The sequence below is a fragment of the Pleurodeles waltl genome, chromosome 5, assembly GCF_031143425.1.
Source record: "Pleurodeles waltl isolate 20211129_DDA chromosome 5, aPleWal1.hap1.20221129, whole genome shotgun sequence".
NCBI classification, from domain to species: domain Eukaryota; kingdom Metazoa; phylum Chordata; class Amphibia; order Caudata; family Salamandridae; genus Pleurodeles; species Pleurodeles waltl.
In genome coordinates this window covers 721,268,853-721,284,671 of record NC_090444.1, presented here as the reverse complement: position 1 = coordinate 721,284,671, position 15,819 = coordinate 721,268,853, and the positions used below count along the sequence as shown (strand labels likewise).

Genomic DNA, 15,819 nt, shown 5'->3' with positions numbered 1-15,819 from the left:
CCCGTGGCCTATGTACCTCAGAGTCACAATACATAGTTGTCACCATATATACTCCCTAATCACATCATTAAGCAAATGTATGACCAATTTGTTGCACATACTGATTGCATTACATACATGAATAGTGCTTTTGGGGTAGAATAGGTGTATGGCGCAGATAAGTAACCACATCCATCGAACAAACGTTCACAAAATGGCAGGCGTCAGATCTACTGTACTTGACAGGTGGAAGTGACCTGAGTCCGCCAACGGAAGTTGTAATGGCAGTAGGCGGTCACAACCACCAGGCAACTTGCCATTGGATAACATTGCTGCCTGTGGCATACCTGGGCCGATGGCGATGACCGCTGACAGTGACGGTCCTGTACGTGGCAGTCGGAACCTCCATTTTCTGCTGTATTGCTCACTTGACTCCTGACACTGTTGCCAGCAAGACATCCATGACATGAGATGATGTATACTGCCTCTGGGAGCCATCATGCCATGTCCTGCAGGTGATAAGGCCCTGACTTCACACCGGAAGAACTAGAGAGGCTGGTGGAGGTGGTCCTACCCCTGTATGAACAGCTATTTGGGGCACCAGAGGTGCAGGTGGGTCCTATGCCATAGTCATGTGTGATAGATGTTGTGTGTGACGTTGCATATTGCATGTGCATTAGTGTGGGTGTCAATGCATGCAGATGGCATGATGTGTGTGTGTGTGTGTGTGTGTATGCTGAGAGGATGGGAATGAGTGGCAACTTGCTGTGTCTGTAGTGCAGTGAACAGTCCTACCGGTATGGTGACAGTGTACATGACTTTCTCTTTTTGTCTGTGTCACCCATGCAGGTAAATGCCCATCAGAAGAAGGGGATCTGGCATACCATGGCCAAGCAAGTGCGGACCCTGGGGGTCCATAGCCGGCAAAGCACTCATTGTTGCAAGCAGTAGGAGGACGAGAGATACTGGGCCCGGAAGACTTAGGAGGCCCAGCTAGGGATGTACTCCAACAAGGGAGGGGTGCCCGTCGGACCCTGATTCCCCCCCCCCCAATGGCCCGCATTTTGGCAGTGCCCTACCTTGAGGTGGATGGGTGTTTGAGAGCAGCACAGCAGCCACTAGTGGGTAAGTACTGACTGAATTCATTTAATTTGCTCTGATAGTTTGGTGCTTGCTGTCACAGTTTAGTAGCTGATACACTATAGTTGGTGCTCCATGTATGTAGACAACTGGGAATGCATTGTACTCTATTTGCATTACACAGAGATGGAGATCTGACCCTAGGCTAGTACATGTGTACGTTTAGGTCAGATGTGTCTAGGTACATCTATGTTGGCATGTGGAGATGTACAGTGTCCAGTGCCACATTTGTCACTCCACCCTGGTGTATATAGGTCTGTAGGCTGCTGTTGCATCCTACCTGTCTAGTATATACTGGTCCGTATATGTGAATATATGAGTATGCAGCTCTATGGCGCCAGCCCACTCCCATCTATGTATGTAATATGTATTTGCTACAGTGTTGCAGACATGTATGGGTCAGGGCCTAGTTAGTTCTTGTCCTTGTACAGGTGCTGACTCCTTGCGAGTCTGGCATCTCATTCAGTCAACAGGTATGGGCAGATGTGAACAATAAATATGGGTTAGTGGTGCTGTCCCATTGTCCCTTTATGTGCATACCATGGGGTATGTGAAGGTTGTAACTGAGAGACATCTGATATGGGTGTTTAATCATGAATATGTGTCCTACCCATGCTTTTCCAGGCCCTTGAAATGTAAACTAACCACTAGTGTCCCAATGGCTTTGTTTCAGTGGAGGTGAGTGATTAGGCAGACCTACCCATACACAAATTGCAACGTCCAATCAATATTTGCCAATGCCCTACCAATACTAGTGCATCATGTGGTAATATGTGCCTACATCATGTCGCAAAGGTTTCTTAAGGTCAGATCTTGTGAAGTGGGACAACCCTTGTTGCCCTTTGCCTAGCTGATGTGGAGAGGTTGTACAGTACATGCTATGGGGTCACTTCTTACTATGAGATGTCATGGTTTAGCTGTAGTACTATTTGTCATACAGGTGTTGTAGTTGTGGCATATGTTGTAAGTGCACTGGCAGTCGTGTGGGTCCATGTGTGTGTATCATGTGTACATGTGTTCTCAGTGGGATATGTGTGTTGTGTGGACCTACATCTGTAGTATTCATATGTGGGGATTGGTAGGAGTGATGTGGGTTTACTCATGTTGACATGCGGTGGCTCTGTTTATGCATGTCAGGTGGAATATGAGTTGGCCTCGTAGGTATTAGTTGGCTGTCCCATGTTTAGTTGTGGTTACAGTGGGTGTATCATGTGTGCTAGGTTAGCACTAATGCTGTACTTGCATTATGGTGTGATGTGGAGTATCTGTGTATGGAGAGTGCAACTAGGCCTCTATGATTAGATACATGTAGTGATACAGCTGGTCTCCAGACATGTATTGTCAGATTCAGATGGCACCTGACTGGGACTGCCATATGTTGTGTCTTCATCATGGATTGTATCCATAGTGTAAGATATGTACAGAGGGTTCAACTAGGCATGTGATAGCAATGGCAGGAGCTGTGTAGTTAGTCAGTTGAGTTGTCTTTACCAGCATGGTACATTCCTTATGGACATGTCTGGAGTTTAATGTGAACCTGCATGATATGGTGTTATCTGTCAACTGCTGTTCCTTATGGTGATAAGGGATATATGACCTGGATGAGGACAGTTGTTCAGCTTTAACAAGGGTATGATGTGCATGCTGATATAGGTTTACAGGTGAATAGATGGAAGGGTCCAGTTGTGGTGCCTCACATGGATCACTATAACGGTGAGAGATATGAAATGAATGGGTGGATAGCAGTGAAATGTTGTGACATGAAGTAGGATTGTAGTATTCCATATGGGATTCCCTGGCCAGGAGATGTCTACCTACAGTTGTGCATGTTGTTATTTGTGTATGTGAAGAATGTTATGACTCTCTCTCGCCCTCTCTCTCTCTCTCCCTCCCTCCCTCTCTCTCTATTTGTGTGCATCAGCACCGGCATGCAAAGTAGACGGGGCACAGGTGAGTGGGGAAGCTGCCGGCCACAGGTCCTGGAGTGCTGAGACCACCGACAGTGGGGCCCCAGTGGCCTAGATGGTGCGGGGAGTGCCACGGGAGAGACCGGAACATCATCATCATCTTTGGAATCCTCCTCCAGTGGACACTTCCTGGCGGTGGTGGACCCTTCTGGGACCACCCCAGCACCATCTTTGTCCGCCACCCCTCTTTCTGCCACCCCCCTCCCTGTAGCTCCTCACCCAGTTGTCCGTGCCTGCTCACCCAAGAGGGTGGGCATCTCCTTTGCCACAGGCACCTCTGCCCCTGCCCCAGTCAACCCTGCTGCCCTGAGTGAGGAGGCTATTGACCTCCTTAGTTCGATTTCTGTGGGTCAGTCGACCATCGTGAATGCCATCCAGGGACTGGCAACTTAAGTCCAGCAGAGTAATGCATTCCTGGAGGGCATTCACAGTGCACTAGTAGGCCTACAGAGATCCTTTCAGGCTCTGGCCTCCACACTGACGGCAGACAGTAACCCTTTGTCTTCCGTCCTCAACCACCTTCCTCTTCCCATACCCACCCCCACTTCTCAAACCCAGCCGAAGGACACAGACAGACGAGCATGCATCCAACTCAACATCCAAAGGTAGCTCTGACAAACACAAGCACCACAAGACCCACCACTGGCATGCACACAAACAACACCCACCTGCACACACAGCAACAGTCATTCCTGCACTGAGACCCCAACAACTCCGCAGCCACCACAACTACATGCAGCACATCCACCATGCCGGCAGTCACCACCCCAACAGACAGTCACCTATCCACCACAGCATCTCCCATCACCTCCACTCCCCCTCCTCCCAAGACACATAAGCGCCCACCAAGACACCTCTTACAAGCACTCCATCTCCCTCAGGTCCCAAGCCCTTTTGCCATGACAGTTCCCCTGTGAGTAAGAAGCATTTTCTCTCTGAGTTTTCCCTTTTCCCTACACCTCTCCCATCCGGTGATACCCCTAAATGATCAGTGACCCTCCCCAAGTCCAGCCCTTCCATCTCCAAACCTCCTCTACCCCCTGCAAGTTCCCATGCCCCTCCCCCACCTAGAAGTCAACCCCCCTAAGAGTTCCCAACCCTCCACTAAGCCTCGACCAAAGCCCCCCGCTCAAGCCCAAACCCAAGGATCCCCCTCCCAAACCAAAGTCCAACCCCCCTCATTGCCCCCCAATACCTGAAATGCCTGCCCCCTTGATAACCCAAACATTGGTGGTTATGTGGCAGTCAGGAGTGAAGTTGGCGCACAGACGTGCATTTTGTGCATTTACCACACAGACATTTTGGACTGGCCTATGGCCTTTGTACATATTTTAAACATTTTTTTTTCATCAGCCAGTTTTGCTATTTGCTGATATTGTTTGTGTGTATGCATTTGTGGGTGAGTGGCGGTAGTGCTACCAGCTATGTCTGGCCTGCATGTACGGTTGTGTGCATGGCATTTGTCCCCAAGTGATAGGTGTGTTGTGTGATGGGCATGTGTATGTTGGGGGCATGTAATTGTGTTAGTATTGTGTGGTGTTTGTGTTGACGTGTCATTTGCGGTGTTGTGTGCATTTGTGTGGTTGTACTGTGTGCATGTGCGTGCATGTGGATTGGTATGTGTGAACCATTGTGATGTGTATTTGCAGGGTATTGATTGGCTCGTTGGTTCAATGTCTGATTGTGTATACTTATCTCGAGTTGTTACTTTGTGTTGTATGATTGAATTGTGACGTGGAGGTGTGTAGTGTGTGTTCTTAAGGGTGCTTTTGTGTTGTTGTGGTAGTGGTGTTGTGTCATTTGGTGGTGTTGTGCGTGAGTGTGCCGCTGCTGTGTATCTGGGTGTTGCTTGTGTCTTTTTGCTTGTGTGTGATGGGCATAGTGTGTGTTGTTGTATGTGGGTGTGTGTATGTGGCAGTGTGTGAGTGTGCATGTCAGTGTGAGGTAACATGTGTATCACCCTCGCCAGCCCTTCCGGTTGTTTATGTTGTGTGTGTATAGGTACTTAGACATTTCACAACAGTGACAGGTAAGTGTGTGTACTCACGGTTGGTGTTGTTTTCGTCGTCACTGGTTCCGAAGTCGTTGACCGAGCAGGAGCAGCAGGAATACGTGTATTTGTGGTTCCATGGTGGCTCCGGACGAGTATGGCTTCCTGGCGGTGAGAGTTTCCTTTTATAGAGTTGGTTTCCTCCAGGGTTTCCGTGGTGGTGCGACCCTGGTGAAAACCTTGGTGGTGTGCAGCCTCCTACTCTGTCCGGACGGAAACATCATCTCCACTGGTCTGAAGGTGGCCACACTTCACTGATCTGGCAGTGCTTTGGCTGTATTCTGTTGGGAAGATCACCATGGTCATAATATTGCGGTCTTCTCTGCCAGCCGATTGGCGGTACGACTGCCACCACCAACATGGTGGTCCTGAGACCGCCCAACTCATAATGACCCCCTATATGTTGCATCATGTCTAATTCAGATTGAGAATTTGATGAATGTAATCTTTTGAATGAAACCCAACCAAAATAGAGATTTCAGTTTTAATGGCTCTAAAGGAGACTCTCCTTAAAGATTTCTGGCCACATCAGCTTGGCCCGCTAGGCTGCATGGCAAAAGTAAAGAACATGGGTGTTGTTATAGAAGAAAAAGTGTCTATGGGACATTCGTTTTCCCGCAGTAAAGGAAGCCTGTTTTCCTTCTCAGTGTGTTAAAAACTTTTCAGCCTCTTGGATTCTTGTAAAAATATCCTGGTGGTTTTAGCAGTCCTTCTAATCCTGTTTGAGTATGCAGTTAGCATGTGTCGTGGATGCCTGAAATATTTGGCTGTTCACCTTCAGTGGCTACAGAAGCAACATTGGGCCTGAAATGGAGAGCCTAATATGGGCCATCCTTACCCTCTCTCCCTCTCCCACCATCGACAAAAGGATTGTGTTTAAGGCACAGTGGCCATTGTTACAAATTCTCCTTATTTTGATGCAAGGATACAGGAGAGTGGAATCAATGATCCAGGCCAATATCCCTTTCACCAAAATACATGGGTTACAAGTTATTTGCCTGGAATGGTGAATAGCATATGGACCCAGGAATTCTGGGTGTAATTCAGCATGTTTTGCTCCATTCTGGGAAAAATAACAGACCCAAGTCCATATGTATGGAGCAGGTGGTATGTCTCTGCGGGAGCTTTGTCTTTTGTTAATAGTGCTTGGGCAAGGGCAGACAGAGCTTCAGAGAAGCAACCTGCTCCTCTCATTGTGCACGAAGAGAGCAGATGTTAAATGGGTATTGTAGTGTCCTGTAGCTTCTGCAGCACTACACAAGGGTCCAGAGACAGTGTCCCTGGGCCCAGAATTACCAGGTCCAGAGCATGCTGACCACATAACTGCCTGATATATTTCATACTTTGTTGTTCAAGGGAGTCAAAATAGAAATGCCACATCATGTTTTAGATACAAATTACATTTTGACTGAGACCCCTGGCCACCTACATATTGCTTTTGGTGTAAAAGTCAAATTTGACACAATTTTTCTGTTTGATACAGTATGCTGTGTGCCATCCCAAAAGAAGAGGCACACTGTACTGGTTATTATGTAATAGTTTTGTGAAAAACAAGCATGTTGCTTCAGTGCTGGGGAAAGTAAGGAGGTAATTTAAACTTTGGCAGCCTGCAGTGAGCCAGTGCCTCTGTCAAACTGGCTGCAGCTGGCCTACAAAATGTATCCCCTATTTTGGAGGACACTTGCCCCCCAAAACCATTTATGTGTACATCTAGGGAGCCATGTCAGGGAAAAAGTACATAGTGGGTGGTCCGCTAATCCATGTTGGCAAGGTGGATTTCTGGAAGAAAAAAATACAAAGTGAGAGTCATTTCCCGGATTAGATCACGAATGTCCTCCACGTACATGATGTTCTTTCCTTGTCAAAGTCGGACATATTTATTTTCTTTCCAGGATTGCCTTGGTCTTTGTAGAGAATGGTCACTCTTTTCCATATTTACCCCAAATGTTTGGACTGGTGTTGCTAGCGTATGAACTTTTTGAACACAGGGGTACTGCTGTACAGTGCCCCATGTTTGAGCTTTGAGTCCTTTAAAACATGTAGAATTTGCTAATCCCTGATTGACATATTTAACTTACCTATATGCTCCTACAAGATGTCACCTGTGGGCTGAAGCACTTACGGCGCATCCACTGAAGTGGCAAGTGAAAACATGGGTCTAGGCCTGCCACTGCTGGCTAGCTATGCAGTTTTTAAACTGCCAGTTCGACCTTTGGCCAGGCCTAAATCTTTTTTTTCAATACTTATAAGTCAACCTTAAGGCAGGCCCTGAGTGCTCATAGAGTAGGGTGCATGGTATTTAAAAAGTAGGATATGTTTATTTCATTTTTACACGTCTTGGCAGTGGAAAATCTCCAATTTTTTTTCACTGTTGCAAGGTTGGTTCTTCCATACAAAAGCACTGGGCTACATTACAACATGTTATAATGCATAACTTCAGTTTAGTAATATCTAGAGCAGTGTTTAAGGACTCAAATAATGGCAATTTAAAATCAAAACTGACGGTTAGGTCATTGTTAGACTTGGCATTCTTGGCATGGTGTCCCCTAACTTTTTGCCTCTGCTTCCCAGGTTGTTGATGTGTGCAGGACTCTGTTGTTGATACTTTGGCCACTTTACCTCTGCTAACCAGTGCTAAGGTGCAAGTGCTCCTGTGTAAAATGAATGTGTAATTGGCTTTTCCATGATTGTCATATTTGATTTACCAGTAGGTCCCTAGTAAAGTGCACAGGAGGTACCCAGGGCCTGTAAATCAAATGCTACTAGTGGGCCTGCCGCACTGATTGTGCCACCCACATTAGTAGCCCTTTAAACATGGCTCAGACCTGCCACTACAGTGTCTGTGTGTGAAGTTTTAAACTGCCAATTCAACTTGAAAAGTGTGCCCATTTGCCAGGCTTAAACTTTCTCTTTTTATACATGTAAGGCACCCCTCAGGTAGGCTCTAGGTAGCCCCATGGGCAGGGTGCAGTGTATTGTAAAGGTAGGACCTGTATCGATGTGTGTTATATGTCCTAACAGTGAAATACTGCTAAATTCAGTTTTCACTGTTGCAAGGCCTATCTCTCTCACAGGTTAACATGGGGGCTGCCTTGAAATATCATTAAAGTGCAGATTCCCTTTGAGAGCAGATAGAGATATTGAGTTTGTGGTCTGTGAACTCACAACTTAAAAATACATATTTTAGTTGAAGTTAGTTTTAAGATTGTTAGTTTGAAAATGCCACTTTTAGAAAGTAGGCAGTCTCTTGATTAAACCATTCTGTTACTCTGCCTGTTTCTGGATTCCCTGTCTGGGTCAGTTTGGCAGTTGGGCCGTTTGTGCATCTCCTCTGGACAGTGACACAAAGGGTGCTGGGGTGTAGCCTACATATCCTGATGAGCCATCTTTGCTAGAGTTGATGGAGGAGTGGTCACTAACACCTGAATGGGCTGTGCCTGCCCTCTTACAATGCAGTCTCCAACACCCTGGTGTGTGTCTGGGGCCTGGCCTGGGCAAGGCAGGATCTCGCAAACAAGAGACTCTCTCCTTTGAAGTTTGCCAACTTCAAAGGCAGAAAGGGGTATAAGTATTGGACCCAAAACCGCTAACAATGAGATTGCTTCTAAAATCAAGAGGAACCTCTGCCAAGGAGAAGTGCTGCCCCTGTTTATGACTGTGCTTTGTTGGGCTGTCCTGCAGTTGCTGCTTCTGCCTCTGAAAGGGGACAAAGACTGGACTTTGTTGTGCATTCCTGCTTGAAGAAGAATCTCCAGGGACTTGGAGTAGAGCAATGGCTTCACCATCCAGTTTTGAGTCTACATGCTGTGGATTCTCGCTTGCCAGAGGGTGCCATTCCAGTTCATGGGCACCTGGAAGTGAATTCCTGGAGAAAACCTGTCTAACGATGCCGGACGACACCATGAGACTTCGCTAAGAACATGGTTGCACGGAAACCGTGACTCCGCCTGCCCCAAAGCTGTGGACCTCACAGAAGCACGATGACCCCAACGACTCTGCAGGTCTCACGTTGCCACTGATCCTGCACTACCTAACTGAGATCGGAGTGTCGTAAGTCCGACGACCATGACATCCAATGCCATCGCTGCACATGCGGCCCTGTGATGTCATTGTGACCCGTGAGGTCGCCTTGCAGCATCGTGACTTCGCCGGACTTCGTCTCTGCAGGAACCAAGGGACCGACACCTCGCAACCAATGCCGCCTCACCTCCACCGCTCTGCAGTAAGGACTGGACGCATCTGCTCCTCTGCCCTGTAGCACCAGAACCGACGTTGCATCAGATCCAGCGATGCCTCGCTCCCCGACTCCATGCACTGGCCTGTTTTCTACTTGTTTACAAAGGTATTGTACCTGGGGATCCGTACGACTCTGTAAACGGCGCCAGTGCCGTCGTATTGTGGGAAACGACTCTGTCCCAACGCTGCTTAATACCAACTTGCTCCATTTGTGCCTCTAGGCTCTATTCTTGAATTTTTAAGCATTAAGATCATATTTTTAATAGTGTATTGTGGATTTGTATCGTATTTGGTCTTGTTTATTTAAATAAAATATTTACTATTTTTCTAAACCTATGTTGTGTCATTTTGTAGTGGTTCACTGCATTACTGTGTGTGTTGGTACAAATACTTTACACATTGCTTCTGAGTTAAGCCTGCCTGCTCGTGCCAAGCTACCAAGGGGATGAGGGGGTTAACTAAGTGTGATTCTCCTTTGCCCTGACTAGAATGAGGGTCCTTGCTTGGACAGGGGGTAACCTGACTGCCAACCAAAGATCCCATTTCTAGCAGTCATATTTTAAAATACTATTTTGAAAATGCCACTTTTGCAAAGTTGGTATTTTCATGCCTGAAGCCTCTCGTAGCCCTTTCAGAGATAATCCGCATCTGTCACCTGACAGCATGCTGGGATGTTCAAATAGCTCAAAGGAAAGTTAATAAAAGGACTTAGCTGGGAGATGGTGTGACCTCCTCCTGTCGGAATAGTCTGGGTGATGTGCCGACCAACTGGTGCCTGTATCGGCCTGCACTCCATCGTGGTTGGCCATAACTTTTGACTTTGATCTGCTCTAGCTCGGCCAAATACTCTTGGTTGCTGCTTTGCGATTTTTGGTGTTAGAAACATCTCAAACTTTGAAAAATCATATCACACGTTCTCTACATCTGATTTGTGTTATTTTAGTGTCTATTTGCGCATTAACTGTTTCTCTATTTGTATGAATTGTAGAGTGCATTTTATTGTGTTATGTTTTTTACTTTTTACCTGTTCTGTACTGATAAATGCTCTACATATTTCTCCTAAATTTAAGCTGACTGCTCTGTGCTACTGCTACCAAGAGCTGTGCAATGGCAGGTAGGAGGACTTTGGTGACATTGCTATCAGCACCACACCAGAGCAGCTGAAAGACCTTTCTCAAAGGCATATCAGCTGTGGGACCTTCATTGGGTACACTTCAAACTGTTGCCCTCTGAATGCATTGGCAGTTCAGAGTGGTGAGCGTACGGACATACACAGAGAGGTTCTGTGTCCATCCTCCTCTAAATGACCCCCTTTGTTGCTAATGATGAAACCTATAGGCAGGGCCCCTGGAACTTTGAGATTGTATGGATGCAGTGTTTTTCGCATAATTATAGATTTGCTGCACTTGTAACATAATCCATCATCTGCTGCATAATCTGCTGCTTTTAACAAAAACAAATTGTTTCTATCTTAAATGGTTCAAAAGTTACTAAAAATGCAGCAATATTTTGCCACGCACAGGAAGGTCTTTTTCAAAGTTTGGCTGGTCAGTTTTCTGTTTCTTATTAGTATATTGGGGTGTTAAAGTGGTACTAAAGAGGTCCAACCAATGCCCAAACAGTGTAAAAGTGTCAAATAATGAAGTAATATTATAGCAAAAAGTGGCACATTGCACCTCAGAATTATTTTGCCATCAAACATAATTTACGCAACTTTGCCGCATAATTTGCCTCTCCTCTGCTGCATAATTTGCCTCTCCTCTGCTGCATAATTCCAGTGGCACTGCCTGGTTCCTTATTTCAGCTTCAGCACAAAACTACATGCAATAATGGGCAAATTACTTTTTTCTCCCTGTTGAGAAAATTGTAAATACATGTGATGATGATATTTCTTATGTTCTGCGTGGCTTTGTAAGAAACAAAACATTAAGAGGTGTAGTTCTGTCAATAATGTGCAGCAGATGTTCATTCACTGTTATACCTGACACGCTAAGGTTGTGGTTCCCCAAACTGTTTTGCTTTTTTCTAGGAAGCTTTGCTGATTCTCTTTGAGTGGCCTTGGGCACTTTCCCACTGTGAGCACAGTGTGAAAGTGTGCATGCCCTTCCTACAATTGCCAGGAAGTGGCGCTTGCAGTATGTGTATACTGAGCGTGGCACAACTTGCCAGTATGTGCACACTTGCACATTAGGGTTTATATATATGTACTGAGCCTGACACGGCAGGCCTGTATGGGTGCACTTGAACCCTAGGGATGTTCTCAAAGTTTGTGTCCAGCCTGCCCCTGCAGGCTTGTAAGTACGGTAGGGCACATATGCCCATTGAATGAAGAATGTTCATGTCTGTTTTCACTGCCACTGAGAACCGCTCTGTCTTTAGGTTAGTATGGGGTGACGTTTACAATTAATTCTAGCTACTGCAGTACAGTAATGGATTGCAGTGAAGCAGCCTCATCATGCTTACTATCATTAGATTCCTAATGGTAAACCCTTTCCAATGGTAAAGGTGGTTTTGTCATTAAAACCTTGTCATTAGTGCTTTGGAAATACCACTTCTTGGAACATTTCCATGTTCAGAAATCCCTTTTGTGTGCATTTTCAATTCAAGCTTAATTCCCCAGCAACAGCTATAAAACTTGGACAATCAAAATGACAGACCTCTGCCATCTGAGGGACTGGCTGGATAGATTGGATGGAGAGCTTTTGACACTTGGCACCACTAAAGATAAGGATATACATTCCAGGGCCCTATGGCAGACAGGACTGAAATGTAGAGATCTGTGGTTCAAAGGGAAACCCTCTGAACCATCCACAATTTCAACGGCCCACTCCAGTATAACTATGGGGACCACACTCCCATACTGCATGGTGCATACTGCCAGAGGAATCTGGTGTGTGCAGGAGTATTTACTGTCCTGGGAAGGGATTGTGCACCCTTCCTGCCTCATTGCTGGCCTGGACACACTATTTGCTGCAGGGTGACACTCTGAAGTGTGTTCTCCAAGGGCTTGTTGGCGTGCCTCCTTTTCGGTGTGGAAGTCTCAGGGACAGCAAAGACCTCGGGCGAGGGACCCACACTGTCTACCATGTCATCCGGAGAGCGGGGCCCTCCTACACATTTACATCATCTGCTGGATTTCACCTGGTAGCAGCAGTGTAAGTGTTCAACTAAGCATTGAACCTGGAGACCGGATTTGCCTGGTGCAGGACCTGCAAAGTACAGCCTGCATTCAAGGAGCGTGGCCCTAAATCGTGGGGCCACGGCACACATAAGCGTTTGGTTGGTAGTGAATGGATTACTGGTTGCGGGGCCATGCGTGGCCCACTGTTGTCGTGTGTGCCACATTTCTCTTGTGTGACAACCAACTGCACGCTAATTGCATGCGGTGTTTGTCACTGGTTGTGACCCTCGGCGATGGGGGCGTATCTGTAGCAGTGCCACATTCTACCTCACGCAGTACCGCTAAACTGGTGTCTCTATGTGTGTGTCCGGATTGGTCTGGTGGGGTTCAAGTCATCGCACACCAGACATTGTGCCTCATTCCAGGGAGGTACCGAACCGGAACTGATTGTGTGTTCAGAAGTGTCTGGTGCATCTCAGTTCATCATGCACCAAGCATGGTGTCTCATTCCAGGAAGGCGCTGCATTGGTAACTTTTCGTGGGCAGTGGGATTGTCTGGCGCAAGTCAAGTCATCGCACATCACACATTGTGCATCATTTGAGGGAGGTTCAGCAGTGGTAAATTTTCACGTGCAGGGGGATTGTCTGGTGCGAATCAAGGCAAAGCACACCAGATGTTGTGCCTCATTCCAGGGAGCCATGGCAGTGGTAACTTTTCATTTGCAGTTGGATTGTCTGGTGGGACTCAAGTAATCGCGTACCAGACGTTGTTCCTCATTTCAGGGAATCTTTATATTGGTAACGTCGTGTGCAGGCAAAATTGTCTGGTGCGACTCAAGTCATTGTGCACCAGATGTTGGGCCTCATCCGAGGGATGCCCTGCATTGAGGTCTTTGCGTCTGTGTGAATGGTGCGACTCAGGTCATTGCGCACCAGACTTTGTGTTCATGCCATGAGTTGGTAACTATCTGTGAAGTGGAGTATTTGGCTTGGCTGGGGGCCTCTGAGAGCAGCGTGTCCCAAAGCTACCCTTCCCCTGTGCCATGCAGACCTGGGCCCGTGCCCCAAGGTGGGTGAAGAAACCCCTGAATGCACTTCCAGAGTGGGGACCTAACCTCCATTTCCTGACTTTTGCCTGATCAGCCATTTTCTCCTTCTTCCCCATACCTTTGCCTGGGATTTTGACTAAGTTTAACCACCAGCTGCGAGCGGCCTGGTATCCGGGGAAAGGTGTTTCATTTCTAACTCTGAGGGGGCAGGAATTGGTTGGAGGATGGACGAAGGTTTTGGTCCAAAAGGGGTCTGCAAACTCATTTACACTTCACCTTCCGCTTGTCAGAGCACCGCATTAGGGTGCTAGAAGCGAGTGGTTGCAAGTGAGTGTAGGCAAGCGTGGCTGACATACGTGGCACCATGCAACGGTGCGGAGTGAGTGTGTGAGAGTCACAGTCTGGGCTTGACTTCACGGCAGCATTGACATCCACGTTGTTTACTATTGTGGTTGACACTGATGTTTACTGGTGTGGTCTTGGTTGCAGAGCTATTTCAAAAGTGATATAGTCCTTGTATGTAGATATTGCTACTATGGGTAAGAACCAGGATGCATTCTACAACTGTTGTATATTAAATTGGGGTGATCGTTGGGGTGGGTCTCGTGCTGCCAACGTGGTGGTACTGCATGTGGATAAGGGGAGGGAAAGTACTATTTTTCTCACGTGTACATATTGCTGATTTTATATTAACACTGTTGGGCCTCATGCTATTAGTGATATTTATGAAAGTGATTAATGCCCATATTTACATCATGTTCATGTTGTGTGAATTCATGTATGTGTTGAATACAAAACACCTCATGTGAAGTTTTGTTTGTGACACTCAGTGTACTTATTCTGTGGACATGCTGTGCCAGTGTTTTCACACATTGCCTCTGTGATAAGCTTGACTGCTGTATGCCAAGCTATCCAAGGGTAAGCTCAGATTATACAGTGAGTGTAATCACCCACCCCTGACGGGAGTGGTAAGTTCTGCCTGGCTAAGGCCTCCCTTCAGCAAACTAGAATGTGCCGCCTCCAGCATTCACATTATATATTGTTAGCAGGGAAACAATGCTGTCCTGTTTATAACTTGAGAAAAGGAGTCAGTTGATCCAACAATGTCTGTAATTTGTCAAACAGCCTCTTCCGGTTAGAAGAACAACATAGTAAAGACCGGTAATGCATACGCATGCTTCTAAGATATAATGACTGAGTGCAGATCAGTTAATAATTCTACTCTGAAATTGTACATCGGCACCTGGGTGACAGATCACCAGGCTGAGGTTTTCCTTTGGAAATTAAAAATAAGATTACAAATGAGCAGAAGGAATGTCATTCCCCCCTGCTTTCAATAGTAATCACAGCTAATCTAATTAAGACTAGCGTGCTTCCTAAATTGCTATTCTTAATACAGACCATATCATGTATGCTGGTGAGCTTGTACAGACAGGAAGAGGATATAAATTGCTGCATCATTTTTTATGGCATTAAAAGGTGCAGGATGAGCCGTCACAATGTTTGCCGCACATAAGTGAACTGACCCTGGGTGCAACCTGATCTCAAGTATTTTATCTGCAATCCAGTGATTAAATAACATAATTGTCCCACCCTAAATCTAGAATTTGATTGATCGTTCAATTATAGACTTCTCAATTTTCTTCCAACAAGATTGCCATAAATTATCTTTTAAAATTTTAAGGGGCTAATTTGTACAATGGAACAATATGATAACTACATTGAAGATACAGTCATCTTACAAATTTCCCCTGTAGTAGGATAATTCTCATTTGCCAAAGGACATGAGTGAAGAGGAATCCAAAATGCTGAAAAAGGAGATCTACTTGGCCAACTGTGTAACCTAAAACAGTCGAAGTAATTTATGAATTTACATGAAGAATTTGATTTTGTGCAGTGGGGGCTTTTTCTACGTGTATGCCACAGATGAGGTTTTGCCGTTAGGACAGATATAATCTGGGATGTGTTCTTTGAGTTTATTAAATTCATAATTGTGCATGTCTATTGTAAATTGAATTTTCTTGTGACTATGAATAACAATTATATAAAATTGGCATAGACACAAAAATATTTCATTTTCCTTCCTCATGAATGGCAGCAGTTGAACATGATAATACATTTGCCCATCCACAGTGTTATTTACACCAAATCAAATTATTTGTCATGTCCAATCTTTATATTGGTAACGTCGTGTGCAGGCAAAATTGTCTGGTGCGACTCAAGTCATTGTGCACCAGATGTTGGGCCTCATCCGAGGGATGCCCTGCATTGAGGTCT

General features: G+C 46.0%; 1 protein-coding gene across 2 annotated transcripts in view; it reads left to right on the top strand.

The window, feature by feature from the left end:
* FMN2 (formin 2) overlaps positions 1 to 15,819 on the top strand; it is a 621,781-nt gene that overhangs the window by 98,730 nt on the left and 507,232 nt on the right. The gene's annotated exons all lie outside the window — the stretch shown is intronic.